The following is an 18974-nucleotide window of genomic DNA, read 5'->3' as shown; positions in this document are numbered from 1 at the left end:
TTTCCTAAGCCTCTTCCAGACATGGTGAAGATTTAATTTTCAAAAGAGGTCAAAGGTCAAGCCATGCTGCTTGATGTAGTTCTAGGTCAGGGAATCTCCCGCAGGCTGCAGATGGCCAGGATATAGAGTCAAACAGCTGTTACCCCACACTGTAAGAACGTCTGTCTTTCCCATCCTTCCCTCCCAGAAAATGTAAGAAGCTGAGACACTTGGGAAGTAGGTGACAGAGTAAAATGTCACCTAACCTAACTGTACCCAAGCATGAAGCTCTTGTGCCTTTGGGCTTGTCCCTTTCTCCAAGGTGCTGAGCTAGAGAGCCGGGCTCATGGCTAAATAAAGGATGTGAGGTCACCCAAGCTTCTAATAACCCCTGGCAGGATAAGCTTAGCATGGATTCTGGTTGCTGTCTTGTTACTTTTCTATTGCCCTGATAAAACACCATGACCAAGGCGGGGCAGAGGGTCACAGTTCCAGAGAGTTAGAGGCCATGACCATCATGAGAGGGAAAATAATGTCAGATAGGCATGGCACTGGAGCAGTAGCTTACATCTGATCAACAAGTAGGAAGGAGGGAAAGAGGGAGAGGGGGGGAGGGGGAGAGAGGGAGAGGGGGAGACAGGGAGGGAGGGGGGGAGGGAGGGAGGGAGGGAGAGAACATAGACTGGATGGCAGTAGTATGGTATAGGCTTTTTTAAACCCCAGGTGAGGGGTTGGGGATTTAGCTCAGTGGTAGAGCGCTTGCCTAGGGAAGCGCAAGGCCCTGGGTTCGGTCCCCAGCTCCAAAAAAAAGAACCAAAAAAAAAAAAAAAAAAACCCAGGTGACACACTTCTTCCAAAAAGGTTACACCTCCTAATCCTCCCCAAACGGTTCTACTAACTGGGGACTAATTATTCAAACAGAAGAGACCATGGCAGCCATTCTCATTCAAACCATCACAGTAGCCAAGAGATTTATTCCCGAAAGCCGGAAGTTTGGTTCCTGTTTCTGGTTTACCTGTTCTGCTTGAAGTCAAAGCATCCTTAGCGGGAGAGGAGATGGAGCCACAGTCATGGCTTATCCTTTTCCTCAGTATTCACCGCTATGGGTCTGTTCAGGCTTCTCCTCAGTTTCTGACTCCTCATGCAGGCTAGGCAAAAACCAAGCAAAGCCTCAGAATTTTGGGCCAATTCTTCATTGTAGTTTGTCTTCCAGCCAAGACCAAGAACCAAACAAGTCAGCCTAATTTGTCCTAAAACTGTGGAAAGATCCCTGCTTCCCACTACATTGCATTGTTCAACAGTTGTCCACAGCCCTCCCTTCTGTACCAGTGTGGACTATGTGTGGAGAGGTTTGACCTTGCTGGCTTACATAAGCTCTTGCACACATTTTGGGACATGATGTTAAGGAATCACATGGCCAACTGTTCCACGTAATCTCACTTTCATAGAGGCCAGTCTGGTCTTTCTCATACAGAGGTTGCAGACATAGGAATTCAAGGTCTTTTTGTTTGTTTGTTTGGTTCTAGGTTTGTTTGTTTTGAGACGGGATTTCTCTGTGTAACTCTGGCTGTCTTGGAACTAACCCCAGACCAGGCTGGCTTCAAACCAGAGATTCACCTGGCAATGGCTCTCAAGCCCTGGGAGGTATGTGCCACCACCACCCAGCTACAAGGTCCCTTGAATGTGAAGTTAGGAAGAGATATAACATCACTCCTGCTTAGTGACATTGCTCAGTTAGTTGACAAACCAGCTCAAATTCAAGATAAAAGGACAAAATCTCTACATCTTTAAGACAAGACTCTCAAAACCACTCTGAAAAAGAGTGTGGATGTAAGAGCACATGATCCCTTTGGCCACATTTCCAACCTAAGTGGTTGTACATATTTGTACAGGGACTTTTAGCAACTCTCTCTAGCAAGCTGTTGCTCTGAGCTTTTCCTTACAAAGACCAAGGGGATGGTCCAGCAGCTAAAAGTGCAGAGAGAACCAACCTTCAAAAACTGTTCTGTGTGTTCACTTCGGCAGCACATATACTAAAACTGGAAAGATACAGAGAAGATTAGCATGGCACCCGTGCAAGGATGACACGCACATTCCTAAGAACTCAAGAAGTTAGACCCAGAGAATCAAATAACCATTTTAAAAGATGGGCTACAGAGCTAAACAAAGAATTCTCAGCTGAGCAATATCGAACGGCCGAGAAGCACCTAAAGAAATGTTTAACATCCTTAGTCATCAGGGAAAAGCAAATCAAAACAACCCTGAGATTCCACCTCACGCCAGTCAGAATGGCTAACATCAAAAACTCAGGTGACAGCAGATGCTGGTGAGGATGTGGAGAAAGAGGAACACTCCTCCATTGTTGGTGGGATTGCAAACTGGTACAACCACTCTGGAAATCAGTCTGGTGTTCCTCAGGAAATTGGACATTGAACTGCCTGAGGATCCAGCTATACCTCTCTTGGGCATATACCCAAAAGATGCCCCAACATATAAAAAAGACACGTGCTCCACTATGTTCATAGCAGCCTTATTTATAATAGCCAGAAGCTGGAAAGAACCCAGATGTCCTTCGACCAGGGAATGGATACAGAAAATGTGGTACATCTACACAATGAAGTACTACTCAGCTATTAAAAACAATGACATCATGAAATTCTTAGGCAAATAGATGGACCTAGAAAATATCGTCCTGAGTGAAGTAACCCAATCACAAAAGAACACCCATGGTATGCACTCATTGATAAGTGGATATTAGCCCCAAAGTTTGGAATACCCAAGATACAATTCACAAACCACATGAAGCTCAGGAAGAAAGAAGGCAAAAGTGTGGATGTTTCAGACTTTCTTAGAAGGGGGGACAAAAATTCTCACAGGATGAAACACAGAGACAAAGTGTGGAGTAGAGACTGAAGGAAAGGCCATCCAGAGACTGCCCCACCTGGGGGATCCATCCCATATACGGACACCAAACCCAGACAATATTGTGGATGCCAACAAGTGCATGACAGGAGCCTGGTATAGCTGTCTCCTGAGAGGCTCTGACAGAGCATGTCAAATACAGAGGCAGATGCTTGCAGCCAAACATTGAACTGAGAACAGGGTCCCCATTAGAGGAATTAGAGAAAGAACTGAAGGAGCTGAAAGGGTTTGCAACCCCAAAAGAACAACAATATCAACCAACCAGAACCCCCAGAGCTCCCAGGGACTAAACCACCATCCCAAGAGTATACAGAGATTGACCTATGGCTCCATTTGCATATGTAGCAGAGGATGGCCTTGTCCAGCATCAATGGGAGGAGAGGCCCTTGGTCCTGTCAAGGTTCTATGCCCCAGTGTAGGGGAATGTCAGGGCAGAGAGGTGGAAGGGAATGGGTGGGTGGGCGAGGGGAGCAACCTCATAGAAGCAGGGGGAGGGGGAGGGGATAGCAGGTTTCTGGAGGGAAAACCGGAAATGGGGATAACATTTAAAATGCAAATAAAAAACCCAATAAAATTGTTCTATGACATATACACCACACACACACACACACACACACACATACACACACTACAGATACATACTCTGTAGGCATAACTTTTTTGCAACCTACTTTTAATAAGAGTTCAACCTCTCCTCTAGCCCACCACCCAGCAGAGGTGAAAAGAAAAGTTATTAAGATATGGGGGAAATGTACCTGTTCAGCAGTAGCTCTTTGGGGGCAAGCTTGATCTTCTTTGGTAGCAGAGCAGTTCAGTCCTGTAGCAAACCCCAGTACGACTCTGCAGCTGCAGACCAGTCCTCTAGGCAGGCAGGCACCATGCAGCTGTAGTCCAATCCTGAAGGAACTGCCAGGCTCACCAACTGGCCTGAGGCCATGACAAGCCTTGGGTGGGTTTTTCTCTTAACTGCTGAGCCATCTTTCTAGCCCAGGGTGAGTTTTTCTCAATGGCAGCCTTATCACAAGTTGAGCTCCACAACTCTATGTAAGGCAGGCCAGTATACACATGTCCTTAGTGCGAAGAAGTGCAAGACGGAGCAGACCAAGGCTCAGTGCTCATCCCCCCCTCTGTCTGTGGGGTCATAGTTACACTCCTTCATCAAGAGTCCTTTCACGTGTCTGCTGTATCCAAACACCCTTTCACCTGTGCCTGCTTCAGGAAAACAGACTTCCGTGTGTTTGCTTTAGGAAGACATCCTTTCACCTGTGTGCCCCAGCAAAACATCATTGACATAACTGACTTTCCAAAGAACTTCAAGTTTCCATTTCAATACCCTGCCACATACACACATATACCACATACACACACACTCCATACACACACAAACACACAAACACATCCCACACACATATACATCCCCCCACATAGCCCTACATACATGTACATACCCCTCCTACATATATATCACACATATACACTCCACACATGTACACTAATACATACACACAAGCACACACACACAAACACACACCACACATATACATTGCACACACACACACACGCACACTCCACACATACATATACCTCACACGAACATACATAACTACATCATACACACACTCCATACAAATACTGCACACATACTCCACACATACATCACACACATATATATATACCCTACACATACTACACACAAACACACACACACCACACACACAAGCACACACATATACACTCCAGACGTACATTACATATACACACACCTCACACACAAATGCACACATACACTGCACATCCCACACACAAATACACACATATACCGCAACACAAACACACACACACCTGCACCAATAATGATAATAAGAGTAATAATTAAAATATTTTAAGGAGAAATCTGTTGTTTGTCCGTAATAACAGTACTGAAGAGGTTGAAGTAGGAGAATTGTGGAAACTTTAAGGCCTACACAGTGAGCTCTAGGCCAACCTAGGCTACAGTAAGACCCTGTCTTGAAAACAACACAAAAAAGCCCTCAGGACGCACAGGCAGGTGGATCTCTGTGAATTTAAGACCAGCCTGATCTGCACAGGGTGTTCCAGAACAGTTGGGGCTACAAAAAAAATAAAATGAGCCAGATGAGGGGGCACACGCTTGCAGTCCCAGCACCCAGGAGGCAGAAGCAGGCAGATCTCTCTGAGTTCGAGGCCAGCCTGGTCTACAAAGTGAGTCCAGGACAGCCAGGACTCTGTTATACAGAGAAACCCTGACTCAAAGAGAACAAAACAAAACAAAGCAACACCAAGATGAATTAATTAAAAACATTTTGTCGACATCATAATACTAGGAACAAATTGGTTACATGCGGTGGAAGGACAATTGCATTGAATTTTCTTCTTGCACTGACTTTGTGACATCCTTAATCCCAGATCCTACAACACATGCATCTTTAGAAGAAGACAGAGGATTGCAGAGAAAGACACATATTCCTAAAATATCCACCCCGACGCCCTACTTTTGGGCAAACAGGGTCTCGTAAGTCAGCAAACCTATACCCAGAATCCTGTCCCCCAACTAAGCACCTGTGTGAGATTCTAAGATCAGTGGGTTGTGGTTTCTGTACAATTAGCATTTCTGCCACATGGTGGCGCTATTGAAGCTTTGTCTTGCATAGCCACGTGGACATTACCCTTGAATTTTGGTTGGTCCAGACTATTTTCCTTCTTTCAAATATGAAAAAAAAAAAAAAAAAAGACCTCAGGAATTTGCATAAAGTTTTTGTATGGGGCCATGACAATCTTCTCCGTGTAGTTCTGGTGTTTGTTTGTTTGTTTTACTTTGTATGGGTGTTTTTCCTTCATGCATGTTATGTCTGTGTACCACATGCCTGCCTGGTGACCACAGAAAGAACCGGCCTCCCTCCATCTTAGGCTTAAAAACCGTCGTATAGTAAAGATAAACTAGGTTCATTCCTGTTTACGATTAAACTGTGTTTCACGGATGGGGCCGTGCCCCACTGTAACCATAACTACAGCTCTGTGCTGCCTGTTGCAGTAATGGTGATCATGTCTTTGTTTCAAAAAACTAATAATCATTTTGCAAACCCTATCTTTGTTCCAAAAGGGTTGTTATTGGCTACCTTGTCATGACTACCTGTTGCTACCACCTCCTTGTAATCATGGTTTTGTTTCTGGAAGTCATTATAACTAACTTGTTATGCTTACGTTTTGCTCCTGTAACCCCTGTTTATTTTGCTTGCCAAATCCCCATTTGGAAATTCCCTACCCCTAAGCTATAAATGTCTTGTCTTCTTCATATCCAATACTGACCTCTCAAACCCTGCCTTAGGGAGTAGCAGCCCGTGTGCTCGAATAAAAAGCTTGTTTTAATTAATTGCTTGCTCTAATTAATTTGGACATGGTGATCACAGAACCGGAGTCACAGAAAGTGTGTGCTACCCTGTGGGTGCTTGAAATCACGCCTGCATCCTCTGGAAGAGCCGTTAGTGAGTGCTCTTAACCACTGAGCCTTCTCCCCAGCCCCTAGTTCTGATAGTTCCACGGGTGCGGCTGAAACCAACAGTGACCCACAATCTTATGTTGCCCGATATGGATTTAAACTCTGATTCCTGGACAAAGATATGGCTCAGTAACAGAGTGCTTGTCTAAAACACAAACACAGAACGTTGGCATTCCATTGCCAGACAACAATAAATAACCAACCCTGGCAAAGTTTATAGCTCTCACCAGCTCGACTGCTGTTTCGGTAACAATACCCTCAGGTCCTGTTGAGGCTCTGGAAGGCTCCAGACCTCTGTGCCCCAACCGTCCTGGGGTCCACCAATGTTCAGGGTCTTCTCCTAAGCTATAGCTTAGTCGTAGTGGAGTCAGTAACTACCCAACACAAGGTAAACCAATGTTATTTAATTTCAGAAGCCAGCTTGATGAGTTTTTGCCATTATCTTTGGGAATGTGTTTGAGAATGTGTCAGTGAACACCAGCATGTGGATACAATGGGCCAGTGTGAAAGCCGTACTCTTGGTATAGATGGGGGCAGTCTATCTAGCTGGCTTCAGGCACTGATGGAGCAAAATGGTGAAGGGAGGGGCTAGGAGCTCTTGCAGGGTTTGACTCCCAGCACCCACAGGATGGTTCACATTGTCTTTGGGTCCAGTTCTGGGGGTCTGATACTCTCTTTTGCCCTCTGTGGGCACTCAGCATGCAAGCGGTGCACATACACACGTGCCGACAAAATTACACCCACACCCTGGGCACCGGCTACCCAACCTGAGGATGACCTATGTTCAATCCTCCAGACCCACAAAGTGGAAGGAGAAAAGCAGTGTCAGCAAGCTGTCCCTGAGTCTCACACTCACGTCACGGCGCACACACGCCTGTACACGTACACGCTTACTGAATAGGTAGTGGAATGACGATTTTAAAAACACCTGCACACTTAAATATAAAATAAAAAGTTTTAAACATTTAGGGTAAAGGAAGTGAATCAGTGTTCACTCCTTTTTCTAGAGCTGGGACACAGTTCTATTTTTGGACCTTAGAGCACTAGATTTTTCTGGCTTTTAGAGTCCAGTACTTTCACTAACAGTTTCCAGTTCTCAGACCTTTGGCCTCTGAGAGTTACACCACAAGCTTCCTTGGCTCTGAGACCTTTGAACTCGGACTGTGCTGTATCACGGATCTCCCTGACTGACCAGCCTATTAACGTCCTGCCATGGAACTTCTCGGCCTCCGTGATCATGAGAGCCCATCCCCTTAGTAAGTATCCTCTCAGCACGGTGTGGTGGCATACGAGTGATTCCCATCTTTGGGAGGGAAAGGCAAGACGACTGGGAGTTCAAGGATATAACCTCAGCTACATAGCAAGTTCCAGCATACCCTGGACCTTTTCTCAAAACAAAACAAAACCACAAGCAAACAACTAACCAATCAATAGACTAGAAAAACAAAAACAAACGAACAACGCAGTAACCAAAGAACTAAACAAACAAAACCAAAGGCCTGGGCCAGATGCAGCAGCCTACGCCTTTAGTCTCAGCACTGATGGAGCAGGCAGCGCCCTTAACTGCTGACCTACCTCTCTGACTTTATTTGGGGTTTTTCATAGATTTCGAAAATGAACATCTCTAATTTCCATTACAAAGTTATTGATTTTGTTTTGTGTTTTGGCACTAACACCTTGGCTTCATGAACCGAGATAACATCAATCCAGGATGAAGATTCAATGATTACTCTGGATGTTAACATCACATCACATCATCACTAATGTCACTGTCAAAAGTTATGATGTACTTAAACAACAGCCCCGTTTCACACGAGTGTGGACGGCAGTTACTTACTGTGGCTACCTTAAGTGGTTCTGCCGCTAGCAATGATTGTGAGTATAGGTTACAACCTCCTCAGCCAGCAATTTTGAAATTACATAATCCCATGATGATTTTTTTATAATTGTGGGAGATTTTTCAGTATTTCAAATTTGGACCATTAAAATTTACATAATATATAAGTAGCACCGGGCATTAATATCTCCTATTTATAAATAAAAAAATGAAGCTTTATTAATAGAATGCACTTATTCAAAGTGTCTCAGCTGACAGATGGTGGAGTGAAGAGTAACCTCCAGTGTCTAATTCCACAGCTCGTGCTTGATAGACAAGATTCGTTTTCGTCCGTGGTGGTTTTATTATTTTAGAAGGTACTGACAGCTATTTCTTCTCCTAAGCCTTGGTTAAAGACTCACCCAGAAGCTTGGCATGGTTTTGAATCTTAGGAAGAACTGCTGAGAACGTATGAGAGTCCCTATTTTCTACAAAGGGGCCTTGGGTGTAACCACCACAAATGCAAGTAGAACGCTGACTGGTCCACTGGCCCAGTGCTTTCAGAATGGGCTGGGGCTGCCTCCTGCAGCACTGAGATGGATGGACTTCTCAAGAGTCTCTTTAAATGTCACATAAGAAAGCCTGCTACTGAGGTTGGTAGAGCGCTTGCCTAGGAAGCGCAAGGCCCTGGGTTCGGTCCCCAGCTCCGAAAAAAAGAATTAAAAAAAAAGAAAACCTGCTACTTCAGTGATTCCTCACTCTAGCCTTTGCCTTGACTAGAGATTTAACACATATGCCGCAGAGGATTGAATAAGCTTGGCCCAGAGAGCAGCACTTTTAGGAGGTGTGGCCTTGTTGGAGGAAGTGTGTCACTGTGGGGGTGGGCTTTGAGGTAGCTTCCTCACAGCTGCTTGAGGATGCCAGTCTTCTCCTGTTTGCCTTCTGAATGAGATGTAGAACTCTCAGTCCCACCTGGACCATGCTTCCTGCCTTGAAGATAATGGTCTGAACCTGTAAGCCAGCCCCAATTAAATGTTGTCCTTCTAAGAGTTGTCTTGGTCATGGTGCCTCCTCACAGCAATACAAACCCTAACTAAAACACATACACACACACACACACACACACACACACACACACACACACACACACATCCATGAGACAGAAGAGTCACAAACCATGTAGATGTTCACATTCACATTCTTGTACAAAAAGCACATGAGCACATACATGCTGCTGTCTTGAAAGGGGTAAATTTTACATCCTAGCTCCTGAGGAAAGCCTCTTGAGTATCCTAGCTCCTGAGGAAGGCCTCTTGAGTAAGAAGGGTACATCCATTTCCCACTGAGCTTCTCATCACTAATTCCAAGCCTTGAATTAGCTTCATCCATCATTCTGAAGGGACAGGCAGGCCCCACAGCTCCCTTCCCCATCTACTCTGTTTTTCATTGAGTGACCACAGATCTGTTCCACAAAGCAAACAAACAAACAAACAAACAAACAAAAAAACCATTTTACTTCAATATTCGATTCTCTCCAAAACCATACATGTGGGCATGTCCAAGCTCAACCCCTAGGCTTCTGCCCCTCTCCCCCACCACAAAGAGAACTCATATTGGACTCTCCCTCCCCACCTCCAATGCCAAACTCCCTTTCAACTAGTCTTTACGTGTACACGCATAACATCGCAACAATCCTGTGGCCTCAAGTTGATTTTTACCACAGTCAAACATAAAAATAAAGCATTTAAGGTATAATTTTTCCAAGATCTGTGTACAAGCAAGATTAGAAATGTCATTCACAGCAGGGTTCCAACTCCGTCCCCAACGCACTAGCTCAGGTTGGAAGAGCTAGCAGAAGGATCTGTGGCTCAGCATTTGTGCTTGGAAGCCCCATGGGGACCTCTTCTACATCACCTCTCCTCTATTGCAGTTTAAGATTGCAAAGCTGTATTAGCCCCGTCAGGAGAGACCAGATACAAACCTTAGAGGCACCAGGCCAGTGACTAAGCAGATAGTGCCCAGCAGAGCCAATGGAGCAAGGACGCTTCCAATGTCCCACACTCGTATGGGCACATCGCTTCTCTCTCGGCTGGCTCCAGGCTCCAGCATTAGAATCAAACCTCAGACTCTTCTGTCTCAACCAGCCTTCCCTCCTTGCAACTCCAACCCCTTAGCTATGAAACTCTACTTTGTGGAAGAAGGCTGATTTCCAAGAGCATCCCAAAGTGAGGTCAGGAGTGGGCCATATGAGAGAAATTTACTCTGGTGCTGATGCTGAAATGACTTTGAAAACCTCCCTGAACGCATACACATCTTTTCTCATTGTCCTTAGCTCTATATTGTCTTAGCATAAAGTCTGGCACCTTCCAAGTGCCACTTGGATTCATATTGCTTAAAACAAAACGCAGAGAGGAAAAAAACCCTTTCTGCACACTTAACTGTTTCTGCTTGTGTATCAAGTACAAACCCCATTCCTCGATATGTTTTCTTGTCTTCCCCCAGCACAGAACCCTTCCTACACTGCAGAACCTTTTTTATCCACTCAGTAGCACACTCACAAGTACTTGAGTCTTTTCTTTTTCCACTACTAAGATTATTTAAAAATGTTTTTTTCCTAGGGGACTGGAGAGATGGCTGAGAGGTTAAGAGCACTGGCTGCTCTTCCAGAGGTACTGAGTTTAATTCCCAGCAACCACATGGTGGCTCACAACCATCTGTAATGGGATCCCATGCCCTCTTCTGGTGTGTCTGAAGTACACACTACAGTGTACTCATATACATTAAATACATACATACATACATACATACATACATACATACATACATCTTTTTTAAAAATGCTTTTTTTAGTGCTGGGGTCTGAACCCAGAACTTCATTGTAAACAAGTGCTATTCCAGAACTTGGAAGCCCTTTGTGAACCTAATTCAGACCACATTTCACTTCTTTTTTTTTTTTTTTTTTTTTTTTTTTTTTTCAGGAGCTGGGGACCGAACCCAGGGCCTTGCGCTTCCTAGGCAAGCGCTCTACCACTGAGCTAAATCCCCAACCCCCACATTTCACTTCTTTGATATCATTTATTCTTTTTTTTTTTTTTTTGTTCTTTTTTTGAGCTGGGGACCCAACCCAGGGCCTTCGCTTCCTAGGTAAGCGCTCTACCACTGAGCTAAATCCCCAGCCCGATATCATTTATTCTTATGAGTGTTTAGTAAATAGCCCAGAGTTGTAGCACACATCTGAAATCTCAATGTGTGTCTAGGGTATATATCTAGAGGTAGGAAGATTACAAGTTTGAGACCAAGTTAAGCTAAGAGTGGATTTGAGGCCAGCTGTGGTACATGATAAGACCTTGTCTCATACACAAAAATAGATTAGATTACAAAACAAACAAGGCCTTAATGATTAGATGCACTATCCCTGTCTTATAATTGCATCAACCAGGAGAGTTCAAGAGAGAACTTGGAAGGGAAAGCAGGAAGATCAGGAATTCAAGGCTAGCCTTAACTACATAGTGAATCATAGGCCAACTTCGGCTACTCAAGACCCTGTTTCAGACAAATAGACAAATCAAAAAAACAAAAAACAAAAAAAACCAGACTTGGAGAAAATGGTTGGCATTTTAGAGGAAGGTAGTTAGGTGACTGAGAATATCACTCTGGAAAAAATTAAAACTGGCCTGGCCAGCCAGGCGTGGCAGCTCATGCCTGCAATCTCAACACTTGGGGAGCCTGAGGTTGGAGGAGCATTGTGAATTTCAGGCCAACCTGTAGTACATTGCAAGACCTTGTCACCAATAAATTAACAAGATTCATATTGGTCGTGTGCAGTGAGTCACTGCATCAGTTCTTTCGAGAGTAAGTTGCTATAAAGAACAAGCTTAGCCTGTGGTGGCAGCAGTGGAGGCGGTGGCGGTGGCAGTGGCCATGGCGGTGTTGGTGGTGCACACCTTTAATCCCAGTACTTGGCAGCCTTGGCTACAGAGCAAGTTCCAGGACAGCCATGGCTACACAGAGAAACCTTGCCTCTATATCCCTCTGGCTTTTAGTCTCTCTGCGTGAGCACTTCCTCTCAAACACTCTCCTAACATGGTGGGATCCATTGTGTTCTGATGCACCCAAGGGGTCCCTCACTAGAGGCCAAACTAATAGGGAAGCTCAATCTTGGACTTCAAGCTAAGTAACCTTTTTATATTTTTTTCTTTGAGACAGTTTTTTTTTCTTCTTAAATATTACATTTATTGCTTTTATTTTACATGTGAGTATTTTGCTTGCACATATGTATGTGCACCAAACACATGCTTGGTGCCTTTGGAAACCAGAAGACAGCACGGGATCCTTTGGAACTGGAGTTACAGAGGGTTGTGAACCCCCACGTGAGTGTTGGGAATCATCCTTTGCTACACAGCAAGTTTGAGGCCTCTCTGGGCTATATGAGACCTTGTCCCAAAGCTGAGCGATTTAGCTGAGGACCGTGGTTTTGGCATGCTCACTCTCCATCACTTGCCTCTGACTCTGTTTACTGCCTTGTCACATTAGGCTTTCCCATACACGACAGGAGCTATGACCGTTGGCCATTTCAAGTTTGCCTTCTTCCACTAGCTTGCCAATCCTAGCAATATGGCTTTTTCAAAGGTTCAAGTCAAAGCATTCAAGCCAAAAAACTATGATTGACTCTGATTGGTTACTCATCCTTGAATCAATCAATTAGCTAAGTCTGGTGTGGTTGACGGCCTTTGGAATAACTCGAAATGCTGCTGTATCCTGGTATCCAGGCTCTTGTGTAGTTCCCTCCTCTTAAATAACTAATTTCTTCTCTCTCTCTCTCTCTCTCTCTCTCTCTCTCTCTCTCTCTCTCTCTCCCTCTCCCTATTATTATTTTTGTTATTATTATTTTAACAGAGTGACTGATTTCCAATAAGTTGTCGGATGTTGAGGCGTTGCCGCTTCCACGACTATGTTCCTGAAGCTTGTGACTTTCATCTTGCCAGCAGGGTCTCTTTCTTGTTGGCTTGACTGATTCAAGCTAGTACGCTGCAGAGTCCCACATTGCAAAGAACTTAAGCTGATAACGCTGTGAAACAGAGGCTCTCAGTCCATTGGCACTGGAGGAATGGAACTGAATCTCAAAACTAATGAAAGTAAGCAGGGAAACAGACCCATCCTCCCTGAAACCCCAGCCATGAAGGACACATTGTAGCTTCACGAGAAACATAATCAGAGGACTCGGCTAAGTCTCACCCAGATTCCTGAGCCACAAAAACAGCGAGGGAAAAGAAATGTGTGTTATTCTAAGACATTCAGAGTTGGACTAACTTGGTACCTAGCAGTAAGCAGGGAGTACATTTCAGTGGTGTAACTGCCCTTGAATGGGCAGGTGGGGTCAGTCTCATAGGAATCATGGTGACTGAAAGTAAATAGTAAGGTATCTCTGGAAAACAGAAGTAAAATGCAGTTGCCAGAGGCGGGGTGGAATCGAGTCAAGCAAAATCAGCAGCTGCTCATCTCGCACATCTGTTTGGGAATGTAAGAAGACAGCTGGAAACACATGCAGAGATACAGATTTGGCAATGACTGTTGAAACGAAGAATGGATAAAAATCGTCACTAAAGACAGAAGAGTCAAGAGCAGTTCCCTTGGGAATCGCAACAATTAAACAGCAGATGGGAAAAGAGCCCAGAGGGATAGGCAGAGGCAGGAGTGTAGAAAGACATGGGTTTGATGTTAAACAAATTGGGCTTGTTTGGCAGGTACGACATCTGTCTAAGGAATCGTTGTCTTCTGTTAGAAATCTGAACTTTCAGCTCAGAAGTTATATGTTTGCAACTGTCGTTACAGAAGTGACTAGAGAGCTGAGCATGGTTCCACACAGCTCTGACACAAGCAACCGAGAGGCTGAGTGCAAGACCAGGCTGAGGAACATCCAAGACCTTGTCTCAGAGAACAAGACAAAGCAAAGCAGACAAGCACAGAAATGTGACTGCCAAAGTTAGGCACACGATGATCGGGTCCAGTGGAAGTGTGCATGGAAAAAAAGGGCTAACGATAAATTCTTGCAATGCCAAGTGGTGGCAGCTCACGCCTTTAATTCCAGCACTGGGACAGAAGCAAGTGGATCTCTGTGAGCTCCAGGCCAGCCTGGTCTACAGAGTAAGTTCCAGGACAGCCAAAGCTAGACAGGAAAACCCTGTCTTGAAAAATAAACAAAAAATAACAAAATAAATTCTTGCAGACTCTGTATGCTGCGAGAGTGAGAGAGGAAAGAGGGAGCTATAGAAAGGGAGTTAAGCAACCACTGGAGAGAGAAACAGTCCAGCGGGACTCGTTTCCCAGATATCACGGACATTCCAAGACACATGCAGTTGAGCCGGAGAGATGGCTCAGTGGTTAAGAACACTGACTGCTCTTCCAGAGGTTTTGAGTTCAATTCCCAGCAGCCGCATGGCAGCTCACAACTGTCTGCAACTCCAGTTCTAGGGAGCCTGACACCCTCAAACACCAATGCACAATAAAAATAAATAAATTTTAAAAACGACACAAGTAGTCAACAATGACAAATGATGAGACCTGAGGCTAGTGGATCAATAACAAGGAGGCCTTGGGAAGTAAAGAATGCTTTAGTGGAACTATTTCAGTGGGAGTGGGACCAGAAAAAACAGACTACAAGAATTTAAAAACAGTCACGTATGGCTGGTGAAATGGCTCAGCCGGTCGAGATGCTGGCTACCAAGCCTGGAGACCTGAGTTCAATTCCTCAGACCCACAAGAAAGGAAAGAGCTTCCAAATTTTGTCCTCTGACCTCCACGAGAGCCCCATAACATATATGTACACATAAACAGATACACATAAATAATCACATGTAATAAAAAAAATTGAGACAAGGTCTCTCTATATATCTGGCTGTCCTGGAACTCACTCTGTAGGCCAGGCTGGCCTTGAGCTCTCAGAGATCTGCCTCCCAAGGGCTGGAATTAAAGACAAGTACCACCACACCTGGTATAAAAAGTATGATAATAATTTTTGTGAGTGAGTAGAGCTGGAGAGATGGATGGCTCAGTGCTTAAAAGTGAATGCTGCTCTTGCAGAAGACCTGCATTCAGTTCCCAACATTCACATCTGGTAGCTTACGTCCACTTGTAATTTCAGCTGCAGGGGATCTGATGCCTCTGGTTTCCAAGTACACTCACACCCATGTTTTCTTATCCACTCCCCACATACACAGAATTTAAAAAAGAACTTAAAAGTGGGTCGGTAAATGAATCATGCCAGAACTACTGAAACAGATGCTGTACGTTCTCTGGATGCGTGTGAAATACATATGTGGAAACTGAAAAATTGGGTCTCAAAGTAGAAGTGCGTTGCTGTGATTACTGGGTGATAGAAATTCCGGGGGGAGGGGTGGTGGTACGGTGCAGAGAAAGCAGAGGATATATGAGTGATGGACACTGAGTCACTTACCCAAGAGGAAAAGTCGTAGCAATTTGTATAACTTCTGAAAAAAAAAAAACTAGAAAAAAAAGGAGAGGTTCCCGTTCATTATCCTGACTTGATCGTTGATACATTGTAAACTTGTGATTGACTCACATACTGTATACAAACTTGTTATGCATTAATTTGAAATAAAAGAACAGAACAGAAGAATGAAAAGAAGAGCTAGAGCGGAGCTAGTACTGCTCAGTGTTTTGGAACAGACTGAGAGAAGACATGGATTGGTCCACGGAGGCTGAGATGCAGAGTGGATTGTGTCCCTCCCAACGTCACTGTTAGGCATCTCGATTGCCTACTTGGACTCCCTTTTCCTCTTTTCCGTTTGCTCTTCTCCCATTCTATCCCTTTTTTCATTCTCTTTCATGTTTGTTGTTTCAGGCAGGATCTTATCATGGTGTAGCTCAGGCTAGCCTGTAACTCATTATGTAGTCCTGGCTGGCTTCAAACTCAAGATGAACAGTACTCCTGCCTCGACTTCGGGGTGCTGGGATGATGTCCCAGCCCCTTTCCAGGTCCTTCTCAGTTGCCCATCTTACATTTTTCTAAAATGAACAAAGTCTAAAACTTCTCAGAAGCGAGGCATTTGGCAAGCTTTTTATTGTAAAGCGCTAGGTAGTAAACGTGCCAGGCTTTTGCCAGCCATGTTTTCAGCTGCAATCACTCAGCTTGGTTGCAGAAAATAGCAAAGGGAGTATATTCACTAAGGAGCAGTTGTGTTCTGGTGAGCTTTATGCACACAAAGATAGGCAGATGCAGGAGTAGGTCTCTGAACGTTCCTTGCTGACCTTTCCCCTAGCTTAGGGAAAGGCATCGGAGATAGTCATTAGGGCAATTGCTGAAGCAAGGTCAGCATGAAGACCTCAGAGAAAGGAATGCACTTCAGAACGAAGAGTCTCATGTCTGTTTGAACCTGTCCCTTTTGATGTGCCTCCTGTGTACTTCTCTGCTTTGCACACCTAGTAGCCAACAACGTGTTTGAGGCCATCCAGAGTCTTCCATACTGTCGGTTGCCAGATGTGAAAGCACACGAAAGAAGCCAGACAGTGAAGATAAAAAGCCACCTTACTGAGGGATGAGGGGAAACTGAAGAGGCTCTTACGGACAGCCTGCTTCAGTGAGTCTGCTCTTTCCTGAGAAGCTGTTCTGCTCTCTTACCTGAGAAGAGATGGGGTCAAGCAGGGCTTTGGAAGGCTGTGAATGGAAAAGGAAACACTTCACCCATATGATTATACATGGGCAGAGCCGAGAGAATCAGTCCTCTAATGGGGAAGGAGAGTCTGCTCTGTCTGCAGGGAGAAGTCTTGGTGAACAGAGGACTTTCAGACCAAGGCAAACACAGCCGAGAGCTAAGGATAGACCAGCTAGACGAAGGCAGTAAGGGAAAGGGGAGGGAACCTTCAAGAAAAATGAGGTCTTTGCAGCTGAGCAGTGGCTACAGGAACTCTAGAGTCTGCCCTAGCTTGCTTTTCCACTCTTCCTGTTTTTCTCAGTACACATTGGGGTTTTGAGGCCTCCCCAAACAATAAAGAGTACCTATCACCACATCCCTACCTCTCAGCTTCTATGCTGTTCCTTTTTCTTTTTCTTGGGGTGCTCTGGCTCTCCTCAACCATAATCTTGTCTGGATCCCATTGGGTGGTCAAGTCTCAGGTACTGCTTCCAGGCATTTCTTTAGAATTGCTTTCCAAGTCTTCTCTTCTCTGAAGCTTTTTCTCACCAAAGAAGGCGTCTAGCAATCTCAGCCCAGGAGTAAAGGGATGTTGAAGACAGAGCCACTTCCTAGGTATCTCTTTAACTTCTGACATACAAGCATGTTATCCCTGCAGAACCTGCTAGAAGCAGAGATTGAACAAATATTCTACAAGTTCAGCCCTCTTCTTTACGAGTGCCCTCTGAGCTGTGTTAGAGTCCTGTATGTGTATTCTGAGCTTACATCTATGCGAATACGGTACACCATGCATTCCCATTTCTCCACAAGTCCCAGTGTCTTGTATTTCTGAATAAGCCCAGGAATGAATAAATCCAGTCATTCTTTCATTCCCTCAGCAGTTTTTCCTCATGGTAGGAGATAGTAAGGTCTTTCACTAACACTGATTCAGGAAGCCGGTGCTGTTCTGTTTCCTTCCTCCCTCCCTCTTCTTCTTCATCCTCTTTCTTTAATAATCTTGCTATGTAGTCCAGATTGGTCTCAAGTTTGCCAATTCATCTGTCTCAGCCTCTGAAGTCCTAGGATTGCAGCCATGTACCACCATACTCAGCTTCTGCCTGTTTTCTTGTAACTCTAGCTACCCTGGAACACAGGGATCCCATATGCTGGTTAAAGAAACCTATTGGATCATCCCACAACTGACCATCCTTAGATATCAGCCACTGTGATTAACTATTACACCAGCTCCCATATAGCCTTGGTTAAAATACACATTGAATAAATGTAATAATGTGTGTGTGTGTGTGTGTGTGTGTGTGTGTGTATTAAGCTATGTACTGGTTTTATTGGTGCATATTAAGGCATGAATAAATAAATATCCATATTGCCTGTGCCCTTAGTCAAGTAGCACACTCTATCTCCATCCCTAACAATATCTTAATTTTGGCTGTTGAAAAAAAGATTCTCATATGGTCTAGGCTGGCCTCTAATTCAATACGTAGCCAACAGTGATCTTAAATTCCTGATCATCAGTTCTTTGTCTCCTAAATACTGAGGCTACAGGCTTGTTTCAACCAAGCTCAGCAACATCTTGGTTTTATCCTTGTAAAAGCAATAAGGTCCTACACGGTGGAAGGACAAAACTGATCTCAGTTGTCTTCTGACCACCATGCATGTCCCCCACACACATTGCATATTAAATAGCACAATTAAAAAAAAAGATAGCAGGGTTGGGGATTTGGCTTAGTGGTAGAGCGCTTGCCTAGCAAGCGCAAGGCCCTGGGTTCGGTCCCCAGCTCCGGGAAAAAAAAAAAAATAGCATCTATACAGAATGAGTTCTGGACAAGGATGTTGAATTTCCTTCCCTATGCATTGATGCCCCTGGTGATGTCTGATGTGGATCTGCACAGCTTTTGATGGAATAAAGGATTGTCTTTACTAAAGGGGGAGGGCAGAGTGTGGTGGCACGTGTTGGGTGGTAATCACACTGTTGGGGGGAGGCTTATCGAAGAGGCCTGACTGCTGCAAACTTGGGTTGGATTTGTACCACCTAGCAAGACCTTGTCTCAAGAAAACCCCCAAACTTTACACAAATACACACACAACAAAGAGA

The 18974-nt window shown here is 44.6% G+C and overlaps 1 non-coding gene across 1 annotated transcript; it reads left to right on the top strand.

Moving 5' to 3' along the window:
- The first annotated feature begins 1988 nt into the window (after positions 1–1988).
- On the top strand, positions 1989–2095 carry LOC116902476. Its single transcript, XR_004388094.1, has one exon. It is a non-coding gene; the product is annotated as a U6 spliceosomal RNA (small nuclear RNA).
- Positions 2096–18974: the final 16879 nt, after the last annotated feature.

The sequence above is a fragment of the Rattus rattus genome, chromosome 5, assembly GCF_011064425.1.
Source record: "Rattus rattus isolate New Zealand chromosome 5, Rrattus_CSIRO_v1, whole genome shotgun sequence".
Taxonomy (NCBI): Eukaryota; Metazoa; Chordata; class Mammalia; order Rodentia; family Muridae; genus Rattus; species Rattus rattus.
This window is presented reverse-complemented; position numbering and strand designations above follow the sequence as displayed.